The sequence below is a fragment of the Athene noctua genome, chromosome 2 (genome assembly GCF_965140245.1).
Source record: "Athene noctua chromosome 2, bAthNoc1.hap1.1, whole genome shotgun sequence".
NCBI lineage: Eukaryota > Metazoa > Chordata > Aves > Strigiformes > Strigidae > Athene > Athene noctua.
This window is the reverse complement of record NC_134038.1, coordinates 116,212,940-116,225,839: the sequence shown is the minus strand read 5'-3', so window position 1 is coordinate 116,225,839 and position 12,900 is coordinate 116,212,940.

Genomic DNA, 12,900 nt, shown 5'->3' with positions numbered 1-12,900 from the left:
AATGGACAGAAAGCTACAGAAATCAATATATTGGTCTGAGTTCTTCTCTAATTTTCAACAGGTAAACTGATATCACAACAAAAACCACTTCTTAAAATACATACAATTTTCTCCAAGCATAAATCTATTCAGACATACTAATATTCAATTGTAGAACCAGTGCTGTGGTCCAAGAGACTGAAAAGTCTGGTAAAAGATCCATGAAAATTACTTCTCCAGTCTTAAAGATTCAGATTTTAGTTACGTGTGTATACATGTACGATGTGTGTATTCTTAATGTCCTCATAGTGTAAGCTCAGGTTCTGATTTGTTTTCCACGTGTTTTGAGTTGCTCCAAAAGAAGGTTCAGGTTCAAGCCCACCTCTACCCATCCCACTTAAAACAATTGTGTCTTATCACAACGTATTTCTGAAGACTTTTTGGGGTCCTAGAAAACCCCTTTCAGTGTTTTACCCGTGTTCAGAGGTAGTCTGCAGAGCATATGACCATTATGCTTACTTCAACTGATATCTTAAATCAGCATGCCAACGTTCCTTTCCCTAACCCCTCTGACTAAACAAAGAAATGCTAAATAGTCCTGAGGTATTTTAACATGTTATTTTTTCCAGGAAAAAAACATAAGTCTGATCAAATCCAATTAATGAAATTAGAATTAAATGATTTACATGCTGTAATAAAAAAAGTCTGCTACAGTCAGTGTTCAGATCTGTTTATTCACAAGGTTTTCCCATAAATGTCTTTTGCCAAAAAGCACTGGAATGACCTCCAAGACAGGCTGCTTAACTTGACTGTACTCTTGCTTCTATTTTAATTAGACTTTAAGTGGTAAATATTTACTAATTGCCCTCTGGGTAAATAATTAAGAAGTCTTGGTCTGTTTTGCTAAAGTAAGGTTCATCGGCAGCGGTTTCAGATCACAATCTATACAGGTTTATCTTAATTAAATGTCCTCTCCTGTATAAACTTTAGAAGCAGAAGCTTCTGGGATGTGAAGATTAGATGTGTATGGAAGGAATAGACCCACCAGGGTCTCAGACACGGCTGGTGCTCCACACTGCCTGCTCTGGCAGCAGCCTGGTCTCAGATATTCCTGTTTTATCCTGCCGACACGCATTGTCTCTTCCACTGCTCCCCATCACTCCCCAGTGTCCACCGCTAGTATTTTCAAGTTCAGTTCCTCTGCAGCCTCAGTTCCCAGTGTCAGGGCATCCTGCGGGCTGAGGGCAGGGGAAGCAGGGGCCACGGGAGACCCCCACTGCCGGGCAGGCAGGGCCTGTCCCAGCACCAGCCAGGAGCGGGGTGGCCAGCAGGCACCGGAGACAGCCCCAGCCCTGGGCATGAGGCAACCCCTGGAGAAGGGAACGGGCCAAGGCCGGGTCCTGGGCCACGGGAAGGGTGGGGAAGGTCCCGTGGAACTGGGCAGAGGGAGGGAGGCCTCTCAGCGCCCTTAGCCCTGACAATTGGCAGAAAAGCTGCGCTAACACACAACGGCCGTGCATAACCTGCTGGTTTTCATGCTCTTTCATCTTGGCCAGATCTGTGCAGACATCTGTGATGTCCATGGTCAGATCCCTACATGAAAATCAGTTTTCTCTCCAGGTGTAAATACTTTTCAGGCTGCCAGGAGAAGCAGATCTCTCAAAGAAAAGATCACAGTGTATTGTTTACCACTTACTTCTGAAACAGTGTAATAGAAAAATCTTCCATATACATCTCATGCTAAGCCACACGCTTGAAGTATAGAAAAGCTGTTAAATCCCTAAAGCCATGCTCTTACAGTGCTACCTTATCCTTATGAAGAACTACGGCACCATTTTGTCTCAGTGCTTTAACTTATGGGAGTGACAGCATCTCAGATGTGAACAAAATAAATTTAAACTCCTTGGTACTAAGGAATATTTTAAAGGACTTCGTAAATGCTACAGTTAGATAGATGGGAACTGTGCTTGCTCTACAATTACTCAAGAAAAAAAGCATTGTTGCATTGTAGGGAGTTTAATAAAATGATTTGCTCAACAAGAATTTTGATTTAAAAAGAATTTGTGATGTTGATTAAAGGACAGGATAGAAATAAATACTTTTAAAGTCAGGTTAATCAATAAGACATTCACATCTGGAATACTGCATTCATTTTATTTGTAGTCTGTTTTAAAAGTTCAGGAACAAGTGACAGATTATTAGGGAGGAATGAAAGGAAGGTTTGCTTTGTTCAAAGAAGAAATCAACAAAAGAAAGAGAAGGTAGAGGTACATAAAGAATAATTGGAGAATGTTGTTGAGGAAGCATTTTAACCCTCTGTCAGACTTTATTTTATGCAATTTCAAAGAGATTAGTTATTAACACAGATGACAGGAACAACCATAAAAGACATAAGGTTGGATTAAAAACCCATCTACCTGTGTTTCAGGACATACCTCAGATAATAATCTAGAGGTGTCAGGAAGTAAGTTCTTATATTTTAAATTATCTTTTAAATTTGTATCATGGTACTGATTACAATGAGTTATGATATATGTATATATATATGTTAGTAGTGACTGATCCAAGCGAACAGAAAGTTGTATATCACCTTAGTGATTTAGGGCATTTCACAAAGGGTTTGAAGTTCTAAGTATCTCTTCTGCTTTCCTGTTTCTCCTTGGATCATGTCTAGTTTTTTTTTGATCTAGTATTAAATTAAAAAGAAAGGAAAAGAAATAACAAAAAAGCCTAGACCAGCTAGGTAACTCTTTAATTTTATCATACAGATATATACAATATAAGATCATAATAACTGTACGTTACACTTAGGGGATTTCTTTTAGTCTAAGAACAGAAACACTAGACAATATCTGATGCATCCCAGTATGAAAGACATGCTATTAAATTATCAGTATCTGCAATGGAATCCAGTGACACTGAAAAGAAAGACAAGAAAAAAGATGACAAGTCTTGGCAGAGCTTCTCTTGTGACAAGGGCTTTCTTCCCCTGATGAGATTAAGACATAAAGAAGATGCTAGTGAAGGCAGTTTTAACATGATTTTATTAATACATTTAAATGACTGATCAGAGAAGAGTATAGTATGCTAAACTGTATCAGATTCAAGAAACACATTTACGATCTTTTCCCATCCCAATATCTGTTAAATGCAGATGCAAATAAAATACATATTACGATATTTACATAGTTGTTCCAGAATAACCTCTCTTCTCTGTTGCAGCTTGTGGTCTTCTTGGTGGTACTGCTGGGATCTGGGGGGAAAGGGTGAAACATGTAAGAGCCTGCAACCAAACCTAAGGTTTTCTTGGTAGAAGTACATGGAAAGGAATAATTTTTCCCTTGACACATTTACAATTCAAGCAGACATCTGAGTGGGAGGAAAAGAAAGAAGGTACTAAAGAGGGTCACAAAACATATCAGTGGCAAATTTGCGAAGAGAAACCAAGCATCATGTCATCAGCCCTAGGGCCTCTAGGCAAGAACATCTTATTTAAGGAATTTTATTGATACCTACATACTTTTTATCAAAATCCACTGAAATGAGACAATATTTTGTTCTAATTGTCTTAGGCCAATTAAGCATGCCAAGATACTTCATGACTTGAAAATGTAATAGAGTGTGCAGCTGCCTCCAAGAACACCAGGAAAGTGTGTATGGGTTGGGAAAGGTGGAGGTGGTTAGAGTATTCCTGTAGTAATATGAAAGACCTTGCATGACTGGTAGCTTCTCACCTTGACTGGTAATCCAGCCTGTAATCTGTTCCTTGAGTAATCTTGCCTTCTGCTGGTTTATTGCTCATTATTCATCTCCTGCATGGGGTTTTAAGATTTTTGGTTGTACAGATGATCATTTATAGATGATCAATAACCAAAGAAACATAACTGTGGTAACCCAGGCAGAGTTTGGGTTCATTTTCGTTAAATAAAATGTTGCATGTCTTATGGAAGGAAAATAAGACTTTTTTATTATTGGACTTCCTCCATTATTTCTAAATTGTTCAAGACAAAACCTTGAAGCTGAGAGTGCATGGGAAAGTCCTGTTGAAGTCGGTGGGAGATTTTAATATGATTGCTATATGACTAATCTACTTGTGGTCTGGTTTTAATTAGGTACAGACAGCCTGTTTCCAAAATAAATAGCAATTCCAGTGACAGAGGTCCTTACCCATCCAGAGAAAAACTCAAGCCAAATTTTCCAATGTGTTTTATGTCTTTGCTTTTACCTTTTTGATTTCTTGCAAGTCAGAAATAGAAGTGCCATATTTCATGTGTTGTGTTCTTCCAACTGTTACCCTGAAGTAATGAGGAAGACTGTTCCTAAGTGGTTTTTTCTGTTTGATTTTGTGATTCAATAAATAGTTTATCTGGTTACCTGAAACACATTTTTTTTAAACCTTTAGACATTAACCCATTGATCTTATTCCTATAAAATCAATAGAAAATTATTGAAAAATATTATATTTCCGCAAGATATTGTAACAGAAGGTCTCATTCCAAGTCAAATTCAAGATGCTATGGGTATTGTTGATATAGAGCATGAATCAATAACTGTTTTCATTTATAATGCATTGTATGTTTCTTATGCAATAATTTGATTCAGGTTATGGTTTATATACAAGCTTATTACACATAAATGCTAAATGTATTGTAATTTATATGATATACGTTTCTCTAGTCTTGTTAAAAAGCCATTTCATTGACCAACTGTTGCAATAAAACAGTGATCTTATCTTCATCTGGATATTTTGCAAATGTTTACCCTTTCCCTTGCCTTGCCTGTTTTGAAGTTGACAGAGTTAAAAAGTACTGGAAAGGGAATTATAAATTGAGCAGTAATGTCACTAAGGATCTACATTATTTTACTTAAAATAATGTAGAGTCTTTCATCTTCAACAATCTCCAAGTAATATATGCTCTTTATATATTTACATCTTACCAGGACTGTTCTCATCAAAGGCTGTGTCGATATATTCTTTGATGTCAAAAAGTGCAGTGTTTGTCTTCAAGATTCCAGAAACATTAAACATCTGGGAGAGAGGGCAGTGAACAAGGAAGACCAGGCATGGGGAGTTTTATTTGGAATGGAAGGATTAGAAGTGCGTCATGAGAAATATTTTCTGGACTAAATGGCCTATTATAGAGGTTTAAGAACAAGGTGAGCACTGGGTAATCCTCTTTTTGTTGTACTCTTGCAGTTCCTGGGAATCAGCAGCTGAATGCCTTCCTGACCTAAAGACTCTGTCTACCTTCTCATATTAATATCCACTAATGGGTGTGTTCACGACTAAACTGTGCAGTTTGTTTTTAAACACATTTTACTCTTCTCCTTGATAATAATCTATAGCAACAAACTCCACAGCAATACAGCGTGGAAAAGTATTCATTTGCTTTTTTTGTGTGTTTAGTCTGAAGAGCCAAATCTGGGAAAAAAAACATACGTACTGCTATGCAAAGGTTGTACCTCTGCACCTGAACTATAAAGTCATAGTCTTTCTTCTCTTTACAAGATTTGAAGCAAAGAATAGAACACAACATGAAAGTAGTGCTCACTGGGTCTGGATAAGATGGAGTTAATTTTCCCCGTAACAGCACTCATAGTCCTGTGCTTTGTATTGGTAGCTAGAAAGGTGTTGATAACACACTGGTGTTTTGGCTACTGCTTGAACAGTGCTGGCATGGCACCCAGGCTGTCTCTCTAACATTCCCACCTCACCAATAGCAGGGGGAGGGGGACGGAGGGGGACGGGACATGTCAAGATGTCAAGATCTTGAGAGGAGACATAACCAGGACAGCTGACACTGACCAAAGGGATCTTCCTTACCATATGTTGTCTGCTCATCAACAAAAGCTAAGAGAAAGAAGAAGGAGGGGGAGCATCCATTATTACAATGTTTACTGAAGTCCTACTTCCCGGAAAGTGGCTGGATATTGCCTGATGATGGGAAGCAGAGAATAAATCTATGTTTTCCTTTGCTTCCATGCATGGCTTTTGTTTTTGCTTTATTGACCTATGATTTTTTTTCCATCTTATTTTCTCCCCCACTGTTCTTCTGAGGAGGGGAGTGATAGAGCGGTTCGGTGGGCACCTGGAGTCCACTTAAGGTCAACCCACCACATGCCCTTGCTGTAGCTTCTGTTGCAAATACCGCAAATAAGGAATTCTGACTCAGAGAAAAACTCTCAGGTAAAACCAGAAAAAGACAAACCATACTAGTGGCATATGTGCTCAAAATAGAGTATCTTCTCCTAACAAACTACTAAAAACATGATTTATGCAAGTTTAAAGTGAGTTAGATTCAGTAAATCAGCCAAAAGGAGAAACTATAGCAGTGCATTTCCTTTGACAACATAATTTATCCTCTCAGTTCACTGATGAAAAAGGATTTAAGATACATTTTTGCTATAATGTTGCAGAATTAGAATAATTTTAAAGTTAAGAATAGCCTGGTTACTGATCAGAGGAACATCCAAAATGACCATCTTTATTTTTCACAGTTCTTAGCCCCAAAACCCTGTTCACATATCTAGCAGTTCTGGAAGAAAATAAAAAGATAGACTGAAATACTCGTTTCCTATCTGACTCAGGTTGGCAGTGTCCTTTCTTCTGTTCAGGCAATTAAATACCATCCCAATGGGTGGAGGTGTCAGAAAAGTTTGAACATCCGATTCTTTTAATTCTTTGAATCTCCCCTTCTAGTACAAATCAGAAACAACTTCACCAAAGAATCTTGAGGACAATTTCATCCTTTGTGTATAAGTATCTGTTTCTAATGGCTCGAGTCTTGATTTTTTTTTATACTATTCTTGAATGAAATCCTCTGTTCCATATTACTCCTTGAGCTGCTCAGTTGCTTTCCATCTCTATGCAGGATGGTTGCAATTCCATAGCGTTCTCTATTTGTAGAAGATAGAGCTCTTTGAGCTGATAGAATTTTTAGCAACCTAAATATATACTACAGTAATTAGCACAGTCATATATCTCATTACAAACAGAAGGGTGGCATCGAAAAAAATGAATTAATTACAGATTAAATTGTCTGCAAATTGCTGTTCTTTATTTCTTCTAATGATACTAAATGTGTTAGTCATAAATTTACCTCTCACAGAACAAGTCAAAACCAAGGAAACTTGTAACATGATCACATTTATCCTGTACTTTTATCCTTATAACTCTGTTTAATACAAACTTCAGGTTAGCACAAATGGCACTATCTTACAGATGTAGCTCTAATTCAGTATGTGGTTTATGCTGAACCATTAGAACAATTAAAGCACATTAACATTAAGTGGTGTAATAACATGAACTGTGCCTCCTGCATTACTGAGATGCTTCTCTAATACTTTTATTGTAGAATTCGGTATGATTTATTACTGTGTAGTTGAGCTAATTTCAGTATTGCATGTCTGAACATTTTGGCCTTGTTTGGGCTAATCATAAGTCTCTGAGTGAAATTCTGTTTGATTAGATAGCTGTCTTTGGCTGAACAAGAGAGTTCATGTGAAACATGAAAGCACGGTCTACCACTTTACCAGATTGCAGTCTTAATAGATACTTTAGATATTTTTGTTGTACTGCACGGTTTTAGATTAAAAATTCTGAAAAATTATTAGAATACTTGTAACTGATTTAAGTTCTTTGCCTCATATGTTATTTGTATTTTGTTATTTGTGTTTCGGGGGTTTTTTTTAAGAGAGGCCATGAATAGTACCAAGATCATGGACTAACAGAGTGAGCTTAACCAGAAAAACTGAGTTGATGTAATTTCCCTAATGAAGCTTAGCAGAGAAGTAGCAGCATCAAAATGAGAATTTCCCAAGTTTCAGTTCAATCTCTCTTCAGCATTGTAGATATTATTTTCAGCTGTGTATCTGTCACTTTTATAATTGAGCTTTATGTTAAAGTGGAAGAGTAGTAAACTTTCTATAGAGTGTTTAGTCTTTTATTGGGAACTTTAATATTGGTAATTTTTTCTGGAGTATTGTTGAATGTCTCAGATAAACTACTGACAGATAACAGTATATTGCACCTGACTAATGGAAAATCTTTTCATCTATAAAGATCATGATGTTTTCTTCTTCTGTTAAATAAAGCCTCATGTCCAGCTCTAGCAACAGTGTAGCTGATACATTCTTATGTTATCATAGAATAATTGCATTACAAAATTGGAAAATATTCAGTTGGTAGACTGCCATCAAAAGCCAGAGAGAAAAATGGTTCTTAGCAAACTGACATTGGGTGCCAAGGATAGAATGGCACATTACAGGTTTCTTCTTGAAAGTGTAGATACAACGTAGCTTCTAATGTATCTTAGTCTACCTTGGCAAACCTTTGGGTGTATACTGTACATTGTTGATTTAATTGAGACCACATAAGGAAATAGGTCTCCCAATGTCCAACTCTTGGTCTATGCTGGTCTTTCACTTAAAGACAGCACTATTGAGGACCACGTTTTTGAGAATGAAATAACATAAAATGAGAAGGAGCTATACTTTGTCTACCTCTTCTGTTTATGAAGAGGGAATTTCCTCTTCTGTTTGATAAGAGGGAAATTCCCATGCCCTTATAGTTTACAGGGTAACTAAAAAGCAAGTTCCTTGCAATGCTGATGTTTATGTTGAATTCAGCTGTTCCTTCACAAAATCCTGTTAGAACTCTGATGCTCTAAATATGTCATACATTAAAAATATAAATAGTTAAGCGTAATATTGTACATCACCCCCAAAAAAACCCAAACTCTAACAATCAAAAATTAGACTGCATCGTCACACAATAAATGCAACAGTTCTACCCAAACGTCTGGAAATTATTCAGGTGCGCCACATAAAAAAACCCCTATTATCTGATCTAAAAATAGACAATTTAAGGAAAAGGTGTAAGGTAGGTGGGGAGCTAAGAAAAAAGAAGATGGCACTGGGAACTGTTGAAAAGAGAAACATCAGCCTGGAGAGTAGATGCTAGCTGAGTTCCGCAAGGAACAGGTTTTGGTTTAATTTATTATTTCACATAGATATTAAAAGCATCCTGCCGAAAGTCAATGGTGTCATAAAGCTGGGAGCAGCATCAGTATCAGAGAGAATTGAGACTATATATGCAGAACATGCCAGACAACCCTGAAGACTCATGCAAAATGCTAGGTCATGCTCTTGGCAGAATTTTATGCTACCTCTTGTATGCTGAATATAAATGAGAAAGAGGAGGATGGGTTAATGACAAGATGTAGCTATGAAATACGATGTAGTTATGAAAAAGGCAAATGCAGAATAATCTCTAGGATGATGCCAGGAAGCTTTTAAGGCATCTTTAGGTGGGAGAACTGTTCCCTTTTATGATTACAGATAGAAAAATATTAATGCTAATTTTAAAGGACTTTGTGAGACTTTACCTGAATTACTGTTTTTCTGTTCTGGTTATGCATACTTAGAATAAAGAACTAATTCTGAAACATGTACTTATGGTCTACTTGTGCTCTACTGTTTGATCAGAGGTGAAAAACATCTACAAAGTAATAAAACCTGACCTATTTGATTATCTAAAGAAAATAAATGTGTACTATCTTACTGTTATTTAAAGATGCTATGCAAATAAAGGAAGAATTCAAGTTGCTGGTGCAACAGTAAGTGGAAATAAGTATGGATATATTTTAAGTTAGAAACTAGGAGATTCATTTCTGTCACAGCAATTGACTAACCCATGTCTTAAGCTGTGTGCAAGTAACAAGCGGTTCAAATACAGCTTTCTGCTGGAGCTATAATATATGACCTTCAACAAGGCTATTCTGGGGTAATGGCTGCTTAATACTCCAAATCCCTAATTGCCCATTCTTGTAAGACATCAGGAACCAATGGATCCAGCACTGCAATGATCTCACTGTGTTCCCAGCCAAGCTCCAGCCCACTCGTCAGAGCTGTTTTTCTCTGGCCTGTGAACAGGCTCAGAATATCTTCTCCCCAAAGGTTTCTGATGTAAGTGGGGCAGGAGAGCTATGATAAAGTTACACAGTCTCAAAAGCAGGAAGTCTTATGTCCTTTGGGATCAAATGTAGTGAATTGAAATATATAAATGTTACCTGGTACTGAGCTAAAGTCGCATGTGTGGTTTGCTGTTCCTGAGCAGTGATGTAACTGACTGCAAGTGTGACTGAAACAGTCTAATTAATAAAACAGATAAAAAATAGTTTTGAGTGTTCTGGCTTGTTTCAGTTATAGAAAGGGTACCATGTTATGATGATGCACATGCAGGCAGGGAAAATTTCAATCTGCTATTTAAAGTTAAGTGGAATAGCACCTAAAGCAAACTATATTAATGTGAGTAAGAGCCGGAGTATTAAACCAGGTTTCAGTATTTGAATAAAGTAATAAACCAGTTCATTAGGAATTGATAACATGTGAAGAGGACTTTGTATTTCCCTTATTTGGACTACTGAATGACTTGACCCCTCTATATATTATTTACTGTCTATATATTATCTGTGCTTTGTTGTTTCCTATTCCTGATTCTATTAATAACCAAACTAAATGACAGCTCTGGTGTACAATCGAATCTGCTGTTGAACGTATCTGAAAGCCCTTGTTCACGAAAGAGACCTTTTGCAGAAAGCTGGACACCTAACTTTTAAATGTCTAAACATAACTCTGGCCCTGATTGACTGTCAGGGATGTTTGCATTCTGGATATAGCAAAACAATGGAAAAGATAAGGAGATGATGAGAAATACAGTTTAAGCCAGTGTGCTAACTTTGTAACACAACATATATTTTTACCTTTCATTTTTCCAGTATAGTCTATCTTTTAGCCAGTTGTTTAATTTTTCCCAGGTGCAACTGAGTACTGCATTATATTGTTATCCTCTAAGCTTCAGAAGAAGGAAAAGAGCAAAGTAATGAATATCTGCCAGCAGCTACACTTAGTTTTAATAAGCAACCCAAAAGCTATGAAAATAGTAAAAAGCCTTACACTAAAAAAACATACAAACAAGAAAAAAAAAAAACAGGAATTCATTGTGTTAAAGTATTCTGGTTTGAGGTATTCTAAACCACATTAACAACAGGCCTATACAGTCCTGATTTTACTACCCTGTACACAACTGAATGTAGTCCATGATAAGTTTTTATACATTATGAAGAACTGCAATTCCCCATCCAGAGTTTAATGGGTTTAAACTCCTTCATTCATTGTAAGTTTTGCTCATTCTCCATGTTCATCTTACTAACCTTTTACAGTAATCTGACTCAATAGCCTCACCCACACCCAATCATCTGCAAAAATAAAAGTCATTATTTAATGCAGGACCATACCTACCACATGCTGTAGGAAGGCAGTGGGGGCCAGACAGAATTAGCAATAAATCTAGACCCTGTGTCCCTCCTATTTTCTAGTGATTATGCCTGGGGTGGGAGAGGAACGCAAGGAACACAGGATATGGTCTGATATATGAGCAGACTCTTACAGCAAACTGGTATTTCAGTAACGAGGCAGGGACACCCACTTCAACTATGCAGCCCAGAAAAATCTTGGCTAGCCTGAATACTACTAATCACTGTAAGGTTATTGCCTTGTAACTGCAACATAACAGACATCATAGAAAAATTTTTGATGCCTACAAAACAATAATGAAGGAAAAAAGAAGCAGGAAAAATAGTTTTCTTACAGTTATAAAAGCTGCCCTTTTTTTTGCCAAACTGTCAAATCTGGCAAATTTACCTTAAAGTAAAGGTCTTTAATACCTGCCCAAACTACAATAAATACAACAGAGACGTCATTGGAGAAGGAGGAAAAGAACATTTGCCAGCTATTTCATTTTCTCCCCTTCCAATCTTCATAAGTGAAAAAAGCTAATATCTTGAAAGCTTATGAGCTGAATGTCTGTATCCCATCATGAATGCTGTTATTGATTCTGCTCAGCAACAAAGTGAGTGAAGCAAAGCAAGGATTCGAATGTAAAACAGGTGAAATAGCTTTTGACATCTACTTCACAGTTTATTTTGCCCTGCTTCAAAAGTAGCTGGCTATCCAATGCCATTAGCAATGTTTAGATGAATGGGCATTGCAACAGCAGATGGAATTCTCTGATGACAAATACAAGGTAATGAACATCAGAAGGAATAATTTCAACTGCTTACACACATTACTAGGTTGTAAATTAACTCTGAACAATTACTCAGGAAAAAAAATAAAGGCATCACAGTGGAAATTTCTGGCCAATATACTGTAAGTGCTAAAAAAAAGGAAATAAAATATTGATATATCTCAGAAATGAAATTGAAAATAATTTAACCACTTGCTTATGCATTTGCATTATTCCTAGTCACCATGGTGGTTTTGAATCTTCCATGCAATGTCATTAATATTAAGAAATATCTGTGGCATAAAATGTAGTTTCTACTGTTTTATTATGTGCCCGGGCTTCAAGTGTTTGTGTGTTTGTGTTAGTGCTTATTCACATGTGCATTATACTTCTCTCACAGTTATTTTACAATGAAATAAGGGATAAAAATATCACTCTTCTATCAGTCTTTGGTTAGTATGCCATATCTTGTGGTGATACTATACAAATCGAGCATATACCTCAATTTTATTTGACTGGTACGTGTTTATACAAAAACATATTGTTCTCCTTGTAGCAAACCTGTTGCAAGAGACAACCTGATTACCTACATTTTACCTGAAGTAATTAAATAATAAAATACTGATAGATTTGGGGCAGCATGCACTATCAAAATACATTAAATATAAAAACACAAAAATGGAACAAAGAGTTCACTTTTATTTATAACTTACACCACTTTCTTTTTCTTGTTATTCCTTCACATACAAGAATTACTCGTTTTATGCTTTGGTGATGCTTATGTTTCTGAAAGTTTCTTGCCAGTTGAATCCCACTGACTTTATCAACATTGCTTCCAGTGTATGGAAGTGTAA